General features: G+C 38.4%; 1 protein-coding gene across 1 annotated transcript in view; it reads left to right on the top strand.

Annotated features, from left to right (window-relative positions):
• Nucleotides 1-1,506: 1,506 nt before the first annotated feature.
• Nucleotides 1,507-19,969, top strand: part of PKIB (cAMP-dependent protein kinase inhibitor beta) — a gene marked incomplete at its 3' end in the record, with an annotated part of 101,350 nt that continues 82,887 nt past the window's right edge. Inside the window, exon 1 of the mRNA XM_082855483.1 lies at nucleotides 1,507-1,566. The remainder of the gene's footprint in view (nucleotides 1,567-19,969) is intronic.

Raw genomic sequence — 19,969 nt, 5'->3', positions numbered from 1 at the left:
TTTCAGAATTATAAAAATCCAATCATTGCACTGTAACTCATAAATCCAAACATTTTAGCATCTCTAACACAGGCTCTCTAAAATAAATAGGCTTTAGAATAATTTGCCTTAAATAATAATAATATATTTTATTATACACTTGAAATTACACTCAAGATATAAATAACTCTCAATCTCTTTAATTACTATTTGTATGACCATACAAATAACCATGTTTTTATAAAACAAAGTGTACCAGTGTCGGCATTTAGAAAAATCATAACTTTTACTAACAAGGTATAATTTAAAGAACGTCAACCTTAAAGGCAGGAAGACTTGAACTCAGAAACTGACTTGAAGTCTTCCTAGCAATTTCACTTTATTCAAATTATTTAACCTTGCTGAGCCTCACTTTATTTATCTGGAAACAGAGGTGGTATTACCACATTGTGGGGGTAGGAATATTAAATAATTTAAAGAGCCTAAGGGTAGGACCACTGGCAGATACATTAAAATAAAACATTTTTCTATATCACATAGCCTATGAAAACATTGGAAGTAGTCAGTAGGGAAATGACAGGTGTTATAGACTTGGGTAGGAAGCCAGAGCACAGTATCTGTGAACATATTGGTGTTAAGCAGATTTTGGACACTAATAATGTCTTTCAGGAAACCAGAGGGGATCTCAGGACTTCAGTGAGGAGAAACCACCTTCTCAGGAAGCAGAGAAGAGCACCTTAATTTTAAGAACAGTATCATCATCTCTCTATTATGCTTTCTAAAAGACACAATGAGACCTTAATAGTAAGGACTTCATTTTTCTTAGTGAGAACCTTGAAGTGAAACTCGGTAGACGTTCATTTCTGCTTTTCTTTGTCCAAAAGTTGTCTACATTGCACATGGCTTCTCAATCTGTTAAAATGATGCGTTAAAAAACCCACGAATACCCACAATCCGGGTGCAGATAGGAAAACCATGCACATTCTTACCTTCTCCAAGGAGCCACGAGTAAAGTGCAACCTTAAGACACCTGGAGCACAAACGCTCGGGGGCGCGCACAAATGGGTCAGAGGGTCTGCAGATGAAGCCTCCGGGAGCAGGGAGGGACGCGAAATTCCCTCAGTCACATCAGGTAAATTCTTAGTAGAACCTTAATCCTCCCCGAGGGGAACTGAGAGTGGTAGGCGAGGAGGGCATGGGTTCTGTGATGATCTCTGATGATTGTTAACGCGCACGCAGGAAAAAGAACGCTGCCCAGGGAGCCAAAAGACAAGAACCACCGTCGCGCCGGCCCCGAGAGCCCCTTGGCGGGAGTGGCTGCACAGAGAGCAAGACCCGGGTGGGGGGAGGGGGAGGGGCCCCGCACACTCGGGGGCGGGTCCCGGCAGCCGCTCTCTCCGCCCCCGGAGTAGCTGCCACTTCCTGGCTGCGCCCCAGCCCAACAGCTCAGACGCGGTCGCACCCTCGTGGACGGTAGAGGCGGCAGCGAACTAGAGCCCGCGTCGCAGTTCGCGGCCACGTAGAGGCCGGGCGAGCCCGGGCACCGGAACCCAGCCCAGGCTCGGCGAGCAGCTCTGCGCGCGGCTGGTACGTACGTGGTGAAGGGGAGTCGGGAGTGGTGGGGGTCTCTGGAGCGAAGATGGAGGGAAAGGACTTGGGCAGTCAGGGGAGACTGAGAGAGCGAAGATGTGGTTATAGCAACTTTCCTATTTTCCGGCCAGTCCGCACGAGCATGGGGGGAATTCAAAGTGGACGCCTCTTTGGCCAGAGCGACCACATCATTTAACATGCAGAGGTACTTGCGGAGTGGAAGGGGACTCTCAGGCCAACAGGCATAACCAGGGAGGTCTGGTCACCTCTTTGCCCACTCTGCCCTGAAGCTGGACATTGGTGATATCCTCTCATAAGTTGCTGAGCCTTCGCCTCTCGCACGGGCAATGCCACGTCGTTCCCATGGGCTGCGCGTTCCCAGCCCCAGGCAGCCGCTCGCGGCCGCCGGGTCGGCAGAGACCAGTGTTCTCGCCGGCTCTGCCCGCGTCGAGCTGTGTGGCTTTAGCCCAGTCACCTCATCTCACCAGTCTCCATCCATTATTTGATAAAACATGGGAATGATTAGATCGGGTCAAATCAAGAGTTCTCTGCAACTACTGGGTTTTCACCGAGCCTAGGACACCGGCCGGCAGCCAGGGAGGGACGGGAGTGCAGTGTGGTCGCAGGGGCTCAGGAGATGGAGGGCGTGGGTCCTGACTGCTGATGCCATAGCAACTCATTGCCTTCAGGGGCAGATGACCCCAATTTACCAGCTGTCCTGACTGGCAGCCCCTGACGAGTGAGGCTGAGATGAACGGGCCAGTTTCATCTTCGTAGAGCTCATCCCAGGGAACACATCCGAACACGGTTTCTTTGGAAGAGCGCTTGGTACAAGTGGGGCACACAGGAAACACTAAGAAAACAGAAGCCAAAAAAAAACGGCAGGTGAAATTATTAGAGTCTGTGCAGGACTGTAAAATGGAGATTCGATGCCGATGACCACTTAAACATTCAACTAGAAAAACTAAATACTAAAACACTCATATTAATGGTTTGGATACTGAAAAAGTATGGATTAGAACTACTGTTGAGTATTGCATTTCTCTTGGTGTACATGTAGATTCAAAATCCATCTGTCCACTTTATCTCTTCACAAGATGCCTTTCTTCTTATTGACATTGCTACACATAAAAAAATTCCTTCTGGGATTTAATATTCAGAAAGCTCAGAATCTGGATTGTTAAAATGAGATCTGATGGCCATAAATCTCACAGGAAGTGCTGTAATGGCGTAGGTTCTGGATCAAGGTTAGTTAGACCAGCAATTTGAAAACCTTGTTTTCCTGTTAGTATGTCAGGTGCTGGTCAATAACCCTCTGCTGACACTATGTTAAGGGAGTTCATTTTCTAAAACAGTGTTTTGGAAGATCAAATGATTTAATTTTGAAGCAAAGTATATATTGGAAAAAAGTTTGCAAAAAGTTTTTAGTAATTAATTTTTTAGTTTTATCTTTACCACAACTTTCTTCAACAAAATATCAAAGACTAATGGAATACCTTATGCAGGATATTTAAAATTGTGTCAAATTTCATTCTTTGTTAAAGAATTTTCTCTCCTCTTTAGTCAATTTTAAACTAGAAGTTTAAATTTTTAGAAATTTACCCCTTTCAATGATTTTTCAAGAAATTTTGCCAAGTTGTAAAACTATCACCATAATTCAGTTTTAGAACATTTTCATCACCCCAATAAGATCCCTCATGCCCATTTATAATTACTCTCTGCTCAGCTTCAGGCAACCACTAATCTTTCAGTATCTATAGATTTGCCTTCTCTGGACATTTTATATAAATGAAATCATAAAATGTGGGATCTTTTGTTTATAGCTTTTTTCACTTAACATACTGTTTTTGAGATTCATCTATATTGTAGCGTGTATCAGTATTTCATTCCTCTTTATTGTTGAAGTTTTCCATTGTATGGATATACCACATTTTGTCTATCCATTCACCAGTGGATGGACATTTGGGTTGTTTTCAGCTTGAGGCTATTGTGAATCGTGATGCTAAGAACATTCACATGCAAGTCTTTGTGAGTACATGTTTTCATTTCTCTTGGATAGATATTTAGCAGTGCAATTGCTGGGTTGTATGATAAACGTATGTCTAACTTTTTAAGAGCAGTACAGAGTGAATTTTATGTAGAAGTTACGTATTTACAAAATGTAGAAAATTCTGGAGAAATAAATGTTTCTTACTAGATCATATATGATTTGATATATACATAGAGAGATGGTTGGCCAGGAAACACTTTGCTTCCTTTCAAATTTAGAGCTCAGATATAGCAAACAAATTTGCAAAAAAATGTAACATTTCTCGGAAATAAAATATTTCTAAAGACAGGTTTTTTTGGAGCAGTTTTAGATTCACAGCAAAATTGAAAGGAAGGTACAGATTTCTCAAATACCCCCTACCCCTACACACGCATAGCCTCCTTCACTCACCAGACTGGTATATTTGCTACAATAGATGAGCCTACATTGACAAATCATAATCACCCAAAGTCCGTAGTTTATCTTAGGGTTCACTCTTGTTGTTGTACATTATATGGCTTTGGACAAACACATACTGACATGTATTCATCTATCATAGGGAGTATTTTCACTGCCCTAAAAATCCTCTGTTCTCTGCCTATTCATCCCTTCCCCCAGTATCTTTTTTTTTAATGCTAAATGAGAGTAAATCAGGCTTAATTAAGACTAAATTTCCTGCAGTCTCCATTGAGAATGGGAAATAAAGCAATTTGAAAATCGTATTTTTGGGATGTTGATGAGACTCAGACCTGAATGGCTTGATAGTAGATTCAGTGGTTTTCCATTCCTTCAACACAAGATTTTAATTGAGTTAGAAAAAAAAATCCTTTCTGAATATCAGAAAAACCCTGTAAATCCTATGATAAAATAAGCATCCGTAATTATGATGCCACATAATTCTTCTAAGTACTAATTAAACATATTTTATTAGATATAGAGCTCTAAGGCCCAAGTTTAAGTGATTGACATGTGCAAAAATCATGTATTAGGGATAAATCCAGGGCTCCTATCTTACTGTTTTAAAACTTCTGTGGTTAGTACATGCTCTCTGAATCCTGTTGGTCTTAGTAATTTTTATATTAATAGGATCAATGTACTTTTTATAAGTCATTATCGGTTAGTGACATTACATAAAGAGAATACTTGAACCTACCCAGAAAACCAAAGTGGTTATTATTATTTTTCTTTTTATTGGAAGTACAATTGACTTTGAGAAATCAAATAGGTAGTCTACTTTATACTCAAGTGGGATATATTTTTCATTCATGCTCTCAAAGGCAAATAGCAGTTTTATGCATCTGTCCAGGTATAAAGCATGCTACGGACTTTATAAATCAGAGTAGATATGTGTTCTCCAATAACGCCTATTCTTAAAATGTGATGGTGTCCAAGAGTTGGGTGCTTGGTTGGAAAAGAAGTTCAGAGCTGTCTATATAAGAATAAAGCAATTCACATTTGTACATGTTCCTGAATAGGAGGAAGGAATCTCACCTAGGATCCTGGATCAGTTAAAATAGGATTTCTCAGACTGGAAAATGGGCCAAGGGAATAGAAATACTTTAAGACTGTGTAGTCTGGAGCCAACACAGCCTGAACACTTGTTTGGGGGAGCAACAGCAGAAGCGTTTATAGACAATATAAATGGAGCTAAATGCCTTCCTCTATCTCCTGGATTCCGCCTCCTCATAGCCCCTATTTCCTGCTAAGCCCTAAAATCTACTGTGCTGATGAAAAAGAATCCCCTTTGGGAGTGTGGAAATAAGCATGGTTAACTGTAAGTTTTCGCTTTTTGGGTGAAGGAAAGGAAGAAACTGAGGTTCAGTGTGATAGTTTCAGGAATAAATTCGTGGAAGACAGGAAGGAGTTAAGCTGTCTTCCCAAACATGCTTATATCAAATGACTATGAAGTGATTTATTTCTACACTAATCTTTATGGGCTGGGTTAATACGTCTCAGAAGAAAACACTGTTCTTAAAATCAGTGTGTATGTGTGTGTGTGTGTGTGTGTGTAAACAAGGATGGCTTATAACTCATGCAATTACATTCGTTTATTATTTTTGTTTATTTAAAAAATGAGAATAAGTACTTCTATCATGGGGCTTCTGGAGCCAGGTATAATATTAAATCTCAAAACACTGAAATAAGCCCCTCTTGTCTGTCTTTCCCAAATCTAATAAAATCTATAAAAAGCTAGATTATAGATATAATGGATTTTGTTGCATTCTGAAGGTTTGTAAAGAATCTATCAAGTCAGGAGAAGATGTTACAAAGGACAGGGCTTGCACACAAACCACTCTGCCTCTCAGTTTCTGTATCCCTGAAGAAGGATGTCTATCATAATTATGCTCATTGCAGTAAAGCAGCAGAACTTTTCACGGTAGTGAAAAATTAGAAAAACAAACCAAAAAAAGCAACTGTACATCTTTCTAACATGCCACGAAGCTGTATGTATATATCTATATATACTCTTGTAGCTTGGAGAAGATTGGATTTGAGGAGTACTGGACAGACTGTTGTAGCCCAAGCAAGACGTGCTAGAGAGTGATTCAGGGATTAGGGATAAACAGGAGTAGCAGAGTCTAGAAATATTAGGAGTGGAAAATGATCAGGCTTGATGATAACTGGGATATGAATTTAAAGGGAGGTGGGAATGAAGGGTGGTTCTCAGCTTCTTGGCTTGAGGTTGAGGACCAGCACTATATACAAAGGTGGCAATAGAAGAATGAAGGCAGATTTGGTGGGTTTACTGGGTCGGATAATGTCTCCCTAAAATTCATGTACTTCCTGGAACCTCAGAATGAGACCTTATTTAGAAATAGGGTCATTGCAGTTGTAGTTGGTTAATATGAGGTCATACTGGAGTTAACCCAGTATGACTGGTGTCCTTATAAGAAGAAGAGAAGAGACACAGAGACGGAGACTCATAGAGGGAAGGCAAGCCTGTGACAGTGGAAGTAGAGATTGGAGTTATGCAGATGTAAGGGATTCCAAGACTTGCCAGCCGCCACCAGAAGCTAGGAGAGAGGCATGGAACAGATTCTCCTGAGTTCCCAAGAAGAAACCTGATACCTGGATTTTGGATTGCTAGCCACTTGAAATGTGCCCATCTTCAGTATCAGTTGTAAAGATGGTTACAAAATAAGCAGTGTGATAACTTGGGCAGTGCATCCACGGTCCCTCTGCCGCCAACCCAGCCATAGATATAAATGAGGTCATTTCAGGTTTTCCATTCATTTTGCACCATATGGGTTTGACAGTATGGGTATGGGACCAGTCTGCAACATGGGGGGCATAGTTTGTATTTGTTTGCCTCAGGGAGGAGTGGGAGAACGTTTTCGGGGGAAGTGGGGAATACTTTCTTCACAGGGTAGATCTGGGTCAGCTCCCTGAGATGTTTGTGGATTTTTGCCAAAGGATATTAAGCTTCAAGTAAAACCTGGCATAGGTTGTTCCAACTCTGAGAAGTCCACGTTTGGGTTCTAGGTTTGAATGCTTTGAAAGGAAATATAAACTTTTCAGGTGTAACTGCAAAATGGGAGGAAACAAAGCATTTTTTTTTACTCATAGATGCTTATTTTTACCAACTCTTTCAAAAAGTATCTTAATTTACCTAATTTGTTGAAAAATTTCATATTACCTGTCAATAATTATTATTGGTCCTAATAGCAAATTGGTTCAGTTCCTCACTTTGTGGGTTTTGTCTTAATGTAATCCACTTAAAATATGGATTAATGAAATATGATTTTGACTAATGACAGCAGTTTCAGTTATACCTAAGGACATCTCAAATTATCTTATAAAAGGATTGTTAAAAGTTTACTTTATTAGTTAGCTTCTTTCCTGCAGATATTTTTTATCATAAAACCATCACACTATTAAGAACACTGAAAGATTTTAAAATTCCAATTCTAATATTCAAACATAATTGCTTCAGTATTGAGTATCTTCCAGTCTTTGTCCATTTGTAAGAATGTTTTTATATTAATGTAATAATGGTATACAGTTTGTAAATTATTTTTTTCTTCTTAAAATTATTATTACCAGAATACAAGTGAATAGGAAGAGCAAATTTTAAAAAATAACGTTTTTCTTATTATTCAAAGTGACCCATGAAATAGTTTTTGGCTAGATAAAATTTCAGCTCTTAAGGGTATGAAACAGAATTTTCCAGTTAGTCCACATTTTAATTTTGCTGCACCCTGTGGCAATCATCAGTTTAACACAGAAATAAGAAAAGGAAAACAAATCATTAAAATGCATTGCTTTAAATATTGGCAATGTTCAAATGCAGAATTCAGTTTTTCCAAGGACAATATATGCTTGCTATTATAAATTATTCACTAAGAATCACAGATGTGAAAATATAATCAGGTGATTTTTTTCTTTCAGTCTCATCCTTTTGTCAGCTCCCTATTATTACATTATAATGGGTTATTCCACATGTAATTTTTCTGAGCAGGTAATGTTTGCCACTTAAAATACCACTAAGTTTTAAACTTTAAAGTTTTGAAATAGTGTTTCTGAGACCATACACATTGCAGTGAAAATCAGAAATATTCAGAATTGTATTAAGAGGAAAATAATGTCCACCTAAATTCCACCATTAGTTATAAAATTCTTTGCATATATGTAGATTTTAAAAAGAAAAGTGGTATATCATATTCCCTTAATATTTCATCTTACTATATCTTGTCAAGGTGCTAAATCATATTTTTAATGGCTACATAGTGTTCTATTAAAATTTTAACTAACCCCTATTGGCAAATATGCAGAATGTTCCCAAATTTGGTTGTATAAACAGTACCATAGTAGACAACTCTGTTTGTGATTTTTATACACTGTACATGGCTGTTTTATTAATCTCTTTGAATAGACTTCTAGACATGGACTTGCTAGGTCAGTGGATATTCACTTGTTAACCATTTTTGACACATTTTGCAAAATTTCTTTCCAGGAAGCCTGCAGCAATTTATACTCAAAATTTTTACCAACATACTAATACTGTTTAAAAATTTTAAATTTAGAAATCAGTAGGAAAAGATACCTCATATTTGTATTTCTTTGATTGCTAATGAGGCCGAATATTTTTAGTTAGTCAGTATGTTTATTGGATATTTTGGATTTAGTTTTACGAATTGCTTTTTAGTATTCTTTGCCTGTTTTTAATCCTTTTTTGTTTGTTTCAAGAGCTTTTTATTCATTAGGATGTTAACTCTTTGTATGTTATGTTGCAATGTTTTAATCAGTTTCGTTTGTTTGCCATTAACTATTTTAGGGAGCATTGCTTTGTAAAATCCTTAAATTTTGTGGATGTGAAAGCTGTCAATTTCTTCTCACATAGTTTCTGAGAAGGACTTTCCCCTTTAAACATATTCATCTATGTTTTTAATAGTACTGTTGATGTCTTTTTTAATTTAAAGTTTTAATCCTTTAGAAGTTATTTTAGTAGGGGATGAAGTAGGTAATCTAATTTTATTATTAACATTTTTTAATCACTAGTCTTGTCTCAAATTCGTTTGTTCTGTCATTGATTCCTTCCCCACTGATTTGAAATAGCATCCCATGCCCCTGCACCTCCTTGGAGCCCACCTCGTTATAACTGGCCCTATCATCCTGAAGTCCCACAGAACTCCCTCTCACATGCCTTCCTGGCCACCATTCCTACACATGACTGCAGGCTCTTCAATTGCCTCCCTAAACTTCCTTGACCCACGTTTGTCACTCACCACCTCATCCCAGGAGGAAAAGGAATTCCACATCCCACATCATAGCTGCTAGCTCTTTCTAAATTCCCATGTTACCAGTTTTGGAACATGTAATTGTATTAACCTTGAAAAACAGTTAATTTTCTAATGCTTCAAATCTCTGTTTTTATCGTTTGTCTGCTCATTTCTCCTCTCTGCCTTGAAACTTCGTTATGCTTTGTGCTGCCTCTCCCTGACCTAATCTCTGCTTTTTATTCTTCCTTCAAAACCATTCTGTCATGCCCTCTGGAACACCTGCTCAGTCCCAGTAAACTCCTCTTAACCTCCACTTTTTTCTCTAGCCCTGAATCTTGACTCTCCCAGGGGTATCCCACTTCCCCGTGAGTCCTTCCTGTTGGAGACTGCTGATTACTCCATAGGTCATGAATCTCAGGGTAGGGAGGTGGGACACATGCCCTCCATACACCCTCCCACCTGTAGACCATTGCTCATTCCTGTTCCTTGGAGCCATCTGACTATGCCATCAACTACCATTGCTCATTCCTGTGATCTACTCACCACCTGAACAAACCCCTCCTTCAATGAACACTCCAGCAACAGGTGTACGGTCATCTTCTCCCACCTGTCTCCTGTCCTCAATCTGGGTGACTTCATGTCTACACCCAACACCACAGCCTCTCAGTTTGTGACCTCCACAGTTTCAAGCGGTAGTCTTCTCTTTTACTTCCTTTCACCCAGCCCCTTCTGTAGTCACAACCTGGATTTATCATATGAAATTGTTCCTTCCTAAAATCTCAAATTCTGAAACTCTCTGGGCATAGCCTCCTATATTTGTTTTTTGTTTTTTACACCAATCCAAAGATTCACACCTACACTTGTCCTTTGGCTTCATTGGGATGGCCAATTCTTTGATCCATCTATTTTTTAGTCTCCATGCTCTGATTGCTTGGAGTAAGATGTTTCTCAGTGGATTGCACATTTCCAATTAGTACAAGTCAGTGGAGAACCTAAGAATTCTGTGTGCTTACCACACTCTCCCCTACAAGTACAGCAACCTCAGAGCCTCACCACCACCTACCTTGAGTCCTCTGTGACCTAATGACCCCTTATCTTCTTGTTTATGCAAATCACTGCAAGAATCTCTGTGCTCCCAAATAGCATGGCAACTATCCTGGTTTTTCTGGGACTGAGAGGTTTCCCAGGATGACATGTGGAGTAAGTCCTTGACTAAAATTTAGACTCCACATTTTTGAAATTCCTTATTTTCTTTTTTTACATATTACCTGTCTTCATCATCGCTTTCAAACCGCAAGCTGCTACTTCATCTGATGTATGTAATAGCTCTTACTGTTCACTCTCTTTATGACCTTTTGAATCTGTTGTGGGTTGAGAAAGTCAGATACCTGAGTGCATTAGTTAGGAATGTTACAGTTGCTCATGACAGCAAATCCACTTCAAATTGGCTTAAGGAGAATGGGAGAATTTATCAGATTTATGTAACCCAGCTTTCAGTCACAGCTTGATCTAGAGCTCACATTATTTTGTAAGGACCCTATTCCCTTCTACTTCTTGGCTCTACTCTCTTTCAACTTGGCTTCATTCTCAAGCTCTGCTTGGTGACAAAATTCCTATCAACAGCTCCAGGCCTAACTCCTCAAGTTTAAATTCAAAGAGAAAAAAGTGTCTTCACTTAGTAGCTTTGGCACCAGCCCTAAGGTGGACTAACTTGCACCACAAACCCAGTCTTTAAGCATTTGCTGGGTTGGAAAAACGTAATAATAAGCCTGTTGAGGCAGGTTTGTGTCACGTATCACTTCTGAGCCACTGTGGCTCAGGGCACTTAGAGCTTGGATATGTCAGGTCTGAATCTCAACTTCATTCTCGGAAACAACGAATCACATGCAGTGACTATAGGAGGAAAGGCTTCTCAAGGGGAAATGGATGTTGGGCAGGCAAAATTTTTACTATCCTCTAAATTGGTGACAAGAGGTTAAAAACAAACCAGAGGCATAAACAGGCTCTGATTAAATCTGTAGGACTGGCTTATAAGTAAAGACCGTGACTATTATTAGTGTATAGGTTTTATGACATAGGTTTTATGACATTTATTTTGACTGAACAACATTTGTTAATATCCTGACTCTTGACTGTTGTCTTTGTAGTTAAGTTGCAAAATAAGTAAGATTTGTATAAATAAATTTTGTGTATTATAATCCTCTTTAATCATCATTAATGAATTTTATTTTAAATTCTACCTGTACAAATAATAATTTGAAAATTATTAATATATAAGAAAGAAGAGAATATTTCTCTCTTACATAACTATTTTTGCAGCTAATATTTATGAAAACATATCGACACATGATTTGGATGATAATAGTAGAGAAAAATAACTAAGCTAGAAATTAGAAAGCTTTGTTGTAAGGCCAACGCAGCTTTTAATTAGTCATGTGACCCTAAAAAAGTCTCTTAATCTCTTGAGATTTCAGTTTTTGTCAACATGATTACACCAATATGAATGGTGCGATTTCAGTTCATCATGAGATCAATACAGTGAAAAAAATACCTGTATTATTCTAAACAGAGCCTATAATTCCATATTTTAGTACTATATGTACCCATTGATATTCAGGTTCTTTTCTGTGGTTGGTTATAGATATTCCTTACTTAAGTTTTTAATGAATTTTGGAACTCAGTACATGCATCTCTGAGATGAATAGTTAACTAAATTCAAATAAACATCTATTAAAAAGCACCCTCCTGGATTCAGCTACTGTGTTTAGTGATATATTGCAAAGTGGAATGAGACTCCATCTTTTTTTAAGAAGTTTAGGATTCTATCTGTTTGGGGGAGGTAAGAGAAAATAATATACATACCTTTCCTGCTAGGCAGACTGTAATAGGTACTAGGACAGAACTAAAAAAAAGCTGTGGGGTTTCAAAGAAGAAGATAAACTTTGAAATTAATCAGAAAGACTTTAAAGGCAATGTAGTAATTGGGATGGTCCTTGAAGGACTGATAAAATTTCAATGAATCGACGAAGCATTCCTGATTGAGAGGACAGCATGAATAAAGGTACAAATACAGAAAAGAGTGAGACAGAGCTGTGTAGAATTTTAGGGGCTGGGTGGAAATTTTAGGGGCTGGGTGGAAAGATACATTGAGGCTGTAGTGAAGAATCTTAAGTGCTGGGATGAAAACTTTGGACTTAAATTTGTAGCTAATTTTTTTTTTTTTTTTTTTTGCGGTACTCGGGCCTCTCACTGCTGTGGCCTCTCCCGTTGCAGAGCACAGGCTCCGGACGCGCAGGCTCAGTGGCCTTGCCTCACGGGCCTAGCCGCTCCGCGGCATGTGGGATCTTCCTGGACCAGGGCACGAACCCGTGTCCCCTGCATTGGCAGGTGGACTCTCAACCACTGCGCCACCAGGGAAGCCCCGGTAGCTAATTTTTATCCTTGAAAGTAGTAGAGAGTCATATAATCTATGACTCTATGAATAAAAATTTATTTTGACAGGTTGTTTATATGTAGGTAAATACAAGCGTTGTATACATTTTAAAAAAGAAACCAGTTAGAGAAGAAATGGTTATTAGCAGAATCTGTTAAAACAATACTAAAGAATTTTGGTTTATGGCCAATTCAATATAATGGCAAGTGGTTGTCCAACATAGGTAGCATATTTTTAAGTTGTATCAATAGCAGTATCTTATCCAGAGCAAAGGAAGTGACGGCCCAACTCTGTTCTTCCATGGCCAAATTGTTCGGGATATTTTACTCCTACAAATAAATACACACACACGAACACTGATCAGGATGGTCTGTTATTGCAGAAGTGATGGAAGGAATAGTTGTAAAATGGAGATATTTCTCTAGGAGAAATGAACACCTGGGAAAGTGGGCATGGAAATGTAGTATAACATGATGTATAAAGAAAGAGAAAAACAAGCACAAGCTTTGGAGTTAGAGCTCAGCTCTGCTCCTAATGAGCAGTGCTATTTTGGGAAAGTCACTTATCCTTTTGTAAACTGTTTCCTTTCCCACTCTCCTTCCCCTTAACCCCTCCCCCTTTCTCCTCCTCTTCATCTACTTCTTCTTTTTTGTAAAATAAAGATGATACTATTTACCTACAGTTTTATTTTTTGATTAATGATTGTCAAGTACCCAGCACGTTTCCTGGCATCCAGTACGCCTCCATTACTTGTGACTATTATGTTTATTTGAAGGACGGTCTTACATATATAGGAGTTTAGACTGGTCCTGTGGGGTACCTGCAGAAAGATTTAGGACTGTTTTTGCTTCAAAATAAAAAAGATGTTATAAAGGTTAAGTTCCAATAAAAAAAGTAATGGTATGTCTAAGTATGGTAGCACTTTTTGAGTTCAGTGGTCGTGGTATGCTAGAGCCAAGGTGATGTATATTTTTTACATGAAAGTAATCTTTTCCTCAACATCTAGGAGGGAATCGCCTAGAGTAGGGCTTCTCACGCTTTTCCACCAAAGAACTCCCAGAAATCTAGAGGCATAACTCACAGTGCTCCATAGAAAAGTACAAAGTTTCTTTGACATTTCATATTCATCTTACATATTTGTATACATTATGCACTCTATAATGTGTTCATTTTGTTTTAGTATAAAAACATGCTTTAAATATATACTGTCAATAAGACTCCTTTGATAAACAAAATTTATCATGTGGTTGTGAGTACATTCTGGTATTTCCAAGGGTGCAGGTTTCCTAGTTTTGGTGAAGCACAGACTTAGGGGTATTTAGAACCACAAGCTTGTAATAGACTAAGAATTCCCTCTCAGCTTAACACAGATAAGCTAAAAATTTAGATGTCCGTTGATTAGAGTTTGGATTGCATGGATTATTTTAGACAATCACATTACTGCTAATATCAAAAATTTGGCAGTATCTTAGATAAACACATATGTGAACCTAAGAAGTTGTAGAAAAAGCATAAGAGCATTGTTATATTTGAAAATGGAGGCCCTATATCTTTAGCTACTGAAGTGGTGAAGTAAGAGGTTGAGTGGCTTCATGCTGTTACTCTGGGCTGCTGCATTTGTGGGCTTTTGTGTGTTGTTTGCTCATGTTCCTTTTTTTTTTTTTTTTTAAATTAGTGCTTTGCAGGAGACAGATGTTGAGTAAGTGCTGTTTTGTGAAGTATTTCTTAGGAGGTTTTTAAAATTAGAATAGCTTTTTCTTGCTTTCTATTTAGCTCTAAAATTTTTGGTTTCTTTTCTACTCTCTTCCCTACTTTACTTGCACCAAGATTCCTGCAAAAACTGCTTTAAGAGTTGCTAATCTGAATGGGAAATTATCTTCCCTGAGACCAGCTCCAGACCACCTTTTAGTGATTTGGTTACCTGACCATGTAGCTCCCTTGAATTTCATGTTATTATGATTATAATAAAGGGGACACAGGGGCTTCCCTGGTGGCGCAGTGGTTGAGGGTCCGCCTGCCGATGCAGGGGACACGGGTTCGTGCCGCAGTCCGGGAAGATCCCATATGCCGCGGAGCGGCTGGGCCCGTGAGCCATGCCCGCTCAGCCTGCGCGTCTGGAGCCTGTGCTCCGCAACGGGAGGGGCCACAAAAGTGAGAGGCCCGCGTACCGCAAAAAAAAAAGGGACACAGGAAATCTGATTATTTTAGCCATATTACTGGATGGATTGGATCACTGCAGAGGTATCTACTTATTTGCTCTCAATGATTCATCATAATTTAGGCAGAGGACCAGCCCAGAAGTCAGGAGATTAAGTTTTTGTTTTGATTTGAATTGCTTTATTACCCATCCCTGGTTAATTAAGAGGTTAATAATGCCCACTCCTCATCTATTTTACAATTTTGCCTAGGAGTTTTGTTCTCTAATCATTAATAAAGCCATAGTGTAAACAGCTTCTTAATGCAAAGGAATATGCCAGGCACCAAGGAGACCAAGTTGAACAGAGCAAGGTCCTAGCCCTTGAAGGACATGGGATTAATGTTGAGTAAGTAAATTACTGTGAAACAGTGTGACTAATGCTGCTATAGCAGTGTGAATCAGGTAGAAGATGCTCAGAGATGGTTATAAGAAATTCTAAAACCAGGGACAGTGTCTCAGAGGAGGTGATGTTATTGCTAGATCTTGAAAGATAACCACTAGTTTGCCAGGCAAAGAGGAATATGTCCTAGGAAGAGGAAAGAGGCTTAAAATGTGTGATGTATTTAGGGAACTATAATTAGATCAGTATATTGGACAGCTGCGGATATGGGTGGAAATTCAAAGGGAAGTAGATTCAGAAGTGCCTTGCATTTCACGGTAAATTGCTTGGACTTGACTGAAGGTTTTGAATAAGTGGAGCAGTAGAATCGTATTTGTACCGTGGTAGACTGGCTGTGAGTCCACGTCTCTTGGAGCACACATCTCTTTTTCCACAACAAAGAGGAAAGTGACAGTAGAGGAGACGGGAGCAAGGCTGGACTCATGTTTCCATGTGTGGGTAAGTTTTTAGGTTGGTTGACTGGGTTGTTGCCCTTGTCCTAAAAGGTAGGTCAGCTAACGGATGGAAAAATATGCCTAATTTCTATTTGTTAAAAGTCTAGAACTAAGAAGACATAAATGTGGGTTAAACTATAGATAAGAATTGAAGATCTTTCCTAGAAATTGCTATACCTAGAGTTATGTGTTAAGCTATTTAAGGAACAGTCTTACCATAAAAGTAAGTGGTTTAATATGTTTTCCCCATTTTGGGGGGTCTGTTAACAGAAAGTATGTAAATAGTAAAATTCTTTGAAATTAAGAAAGGTTTGAAAGTCATATTTTAAATGTGATTAAAAAAAGAATGGCCTCCTTTATGTATGTGTATGGGATTTTTTTAATAGACTTTTTTTGGCCACAGATTTTGACTCTGATGCATTAGTTTTCTGTCAGCTTCTCTAAAGATTCAAGGGTAGAGTTTAAATTAAGGATACGGTCAAGGGTACCCTTCAGGGTAGGAACTAACTCTGCTCTGATTTTTTAGTTGGAGAGCATCCCGAGAAATGTGTTAGATTATGTAACTAGTCACTTAGGGCCCTTGGCCTCCTGTTAACCTGGCCCTCTTGAGAGGCAGTGCCTGGGAGCAGCTGGGTCAGGCTCAGTGCTGTTGCCTAGTAGTCCAAGAGGAGCAGTCATAATGGGTTGTTGCTGAGCAACCAGGGGGCTGGTGGTGTCCCATTGTCCCCCATGGAGTTGTATAGTCGTGGTGGGCCCATCACCATGGGAGAAGCAGTACAGCCTGGCAGAGGGCCAAGCCTCCCCCAGAGGCACAAGCATTGTTAGCAGTAAGTGTCTGACCTTAGAATCAAAGATGATAACTTAAGTTCTATGAACATGAAAGCAATTTATGGAATTACTGATGTAAATTTAATTAAACATGAACTTAGAGCAAGGTAGGTAGCTGTGGCAGCCAGAGTTCTTTTTTCAAATACTCTCATTCCAGTTCCTTTCTCCTTCAGGCATAGTTGCAAGGTAAGTTTTCTGGGTCAATGGAAAGTAATTTTTCTTTATGCCTCATGGAATATGTAACTTTCCCTATTAACAAGGAAATATTTATATTTGAGAAAAACCAACAAGCTAAACTCCGATCTGGTCAAGTGGGCCTGCATGGCAGAGTATTTGACTCAATATCAATGCAAGAACTTGCGACTAATATTTGAGATACTGCTTTGAGTTTTCTCTCTGTTGTAGAAGATTCACCAGGACCACATCTTACTTTATTTTTTAGTATTTAACATAGCCCATAAATGACTCTTCAGGAGAGTGGATAAAATGTCAAAACTAATCAGCTCTTGTAAGAAGGGTAAGTTCTTCTTTTAGGATTTAAAGTTGCCCATATTAAGTAAACCTTCTCCTGGAGATCCAGAAACATATTTTAATGGCCAAAATTGAGCTCTTTCAATATTTTGGAGTAACACACAGCTGCATGAAAGGCTAAAGCGTGAAGCAGAGGAATGAACATCCATCACAGAGAAATAACACTGGCCAGCTAGATAGAAGTGCTGTAATCTTTTCTTATCTCCCTCTCTCCCTATTTTTTCATTCAGTATTTCTGGCCTTGTGCTGTAACTGTTTGCCTGTAAAGGTTTCAGGAAGCAGGGCTTTGGGTACAAAGTGGGAGGTTTCTTTGTTGGCATTGGGGTCTGCGCTCTTTGAGGGACCTATATTCTTTTTGAAAAAAATACTTGAAAACTTAAAAATTCCTCATAAGAATTGCACACAGATTTTTGTTTTACACATGTACATGCACACACACTAATGTGTCTAAGCCATTCAATTAGAGTACAACTGAGATAGTATATCAACAGTAAGAAAATTTAAATGTTTTTTAAGATGCCTTATTTTTAAAGCTACTTAATATTTAAATGTGAACTTTTTATTGTTTTTATCATATATATCATTCATATCATTCATATCATAAGCGTTCTATTTATCTTTGTTATATAAGAGTATTAATAAATCGAAAGCATATTAAGCACAGTATGTGCCAGGTACTGTTCTATACAAATTAAATTTAGTATGTCATTTAACTCCTCAACAACTGTATACGAGAGGTACTATTATTATGGATATTTTACATGTGGAGAAGTCTAGACCTGCCCAGAAAGGTCAAGTAACCAGGCCAGATGTATACACTAAATATTTATAATCAGAAAGTCTGTCTTCAGAAACTCTGCTTCTCAATCATTATGCTATACTTTGAGCACCATATTATTTCATGAGGGCAACATGAAACGGTATTCACAACAAACTTGTTTTTAGGTTATAATGATATAATGAGAGAATGAAAAAGAGAGTGAAAACTATGAAATCTTTTACTAAACAAAGTCTGTTTAATTTATTCTTTGGGTCTATAGTCCACAGCCAGAAACCTTTTAAATCAAAGTTTTTTATATCCATCCAAATTCTATGAATTTGCAAAATAAATTCAGTAGGCATTTAGCACTGAAGTTGTTTCTCTTCAGGATGAGATATTAGGTATATTTTCTTTGGTATATGAGATGTGAAGGAAGAGGAAATGGTTAAAAGAAAAAATAGAGGAAATGAATAAATGAATTGTTTTTGATCAGTTCTCCAAAAAAGTCATGTTTCTTAGAGCTCTGAGATACAAGGCATCAAGGAATTGCCATTTAGTCATGAGAAAAAGAATACAGGTGAAAAGTTGTATGTAAAACTAGGTCAAGAGTCCAGGAATATTGTGAAGCAATGATGCATAGTGGATCACGCAGGCTTTCCAGTCAGACAGAGCTGAACTTGAACCCTGCCTCTGTGACTTATTAGCTGTGTGACCTTAGGGAGGTATCTCACCATCTTTAAGCTTTGAAAAAAGTCCATTTTTCTTTTTTTTAAAAAAAAACAAAGATTAACTGTGATTAAGTGGAATAAAATGCAAAGTGTCTAGCAAGGCTCATGACACAGAACAGGTGTTTATTGAATGCTAAAATCCTTTTTTCTCCTCTCCCAGCAGCAGCAAAAAGTAAAAAGAGGGCTATCCTAGGAACCTAAAGGGTCAAGGGAGTTTCATAGTGGGATTGTGGGGTCAAGGCTGGTCAACATTTTAAAGACTCTTGGTCAACTTTGCCAAGTTGTTATGTAAAAGCAATATTACAATTCAAGCATTACATTTTTAATTATTAGAAAACCTAATTTTTTTAACATCTTTATTAGAGTGTAATTGCTTTACAATGGTGTACTGTATAACAAAGTGTATCAGCTGTACATAAACATATATTCCCCATATCTCCTCCCTCTTGCATCTCCCTCTCTCCCACCCTCCCTATCCCACGACTCTAGGTGGTCACAAAGCAGGGAGCTGATCTCCCTGTGCTATGCTGCTGCTTCCCACTAGCTATCTATTTTACGTTTGGTAGTGTATATATGTCCATGCAACTCTCTCTCTTTGCCCCAGCTTACCCTTTCACCTCGCTGTATCCTCAAGTCCATTCTCTAGTAGGTCTGTGTCTTTATTCCTGTCTTGCCCCTAGGTTCTTCATGACCATTTTCTTTCTTTTTTATTTTTTTAGAGTCCATATACATGTGTTAGCATACGGTATTTGTTTTTCTCTTTTTGACTTACTTCACTCTGTATGACAGACTCTAGGTCCATCCACCTCACTACAAATAACTCAATTTCGTTTCTTTTTATGGCTGAGTAATATTCCATTGCATATATGTGCCACATCTTCTTTATCCATTCATCTGTTGATGGACACTTAGGTTGCTTCCATGTCCTGGCTATTGTAAATAGAGCTGCAATGAACATTTTGGTACATGACTCTTTTTGAATTATGGTTTTCTCAGTGTATATGCCCAATAGTGGGATTGCTGGGTCGTATGGTAGTTCTATTTTTTAGTTTTTTAAGGAACCTCCATACTATTCTCCATAGTGGTTGTATCAATTTACATTCCCACCAACAGTGCAAGAGGGTTCCCTTTTCTCCACACCCTCTCTAGCATTTATTGTTTGTAGATTTTTTGATGATGGCCATTCTGACTGGTGAGATGATATCTCATTGTAGTTTTGATTTACATTTCTCTAATGATTAATGATGAGCATTCTTCCATGTGTTTGTTGGCAATCTGTATATCTTCTTTGGAGGAATGTCTATTTAGGTCTTCTGCCCATTTTTGGAAGAGGGTACTTT

The sequence above is a fragment of the Leucopleurus acutus genome (assembly GCF_964270905.1).
Source record: "Leucopleurus acutus genome assembly, chromosome: 15".
NCBI lineage: Eukaryota > Metazoa > Chordata > Mammalia > Artiodactyla > Delphinidae > Leucopleurus > Leucopleurus acutus.
This window is presented reverse-complemented; position numbering and strand designations above follow the sequence as displayed.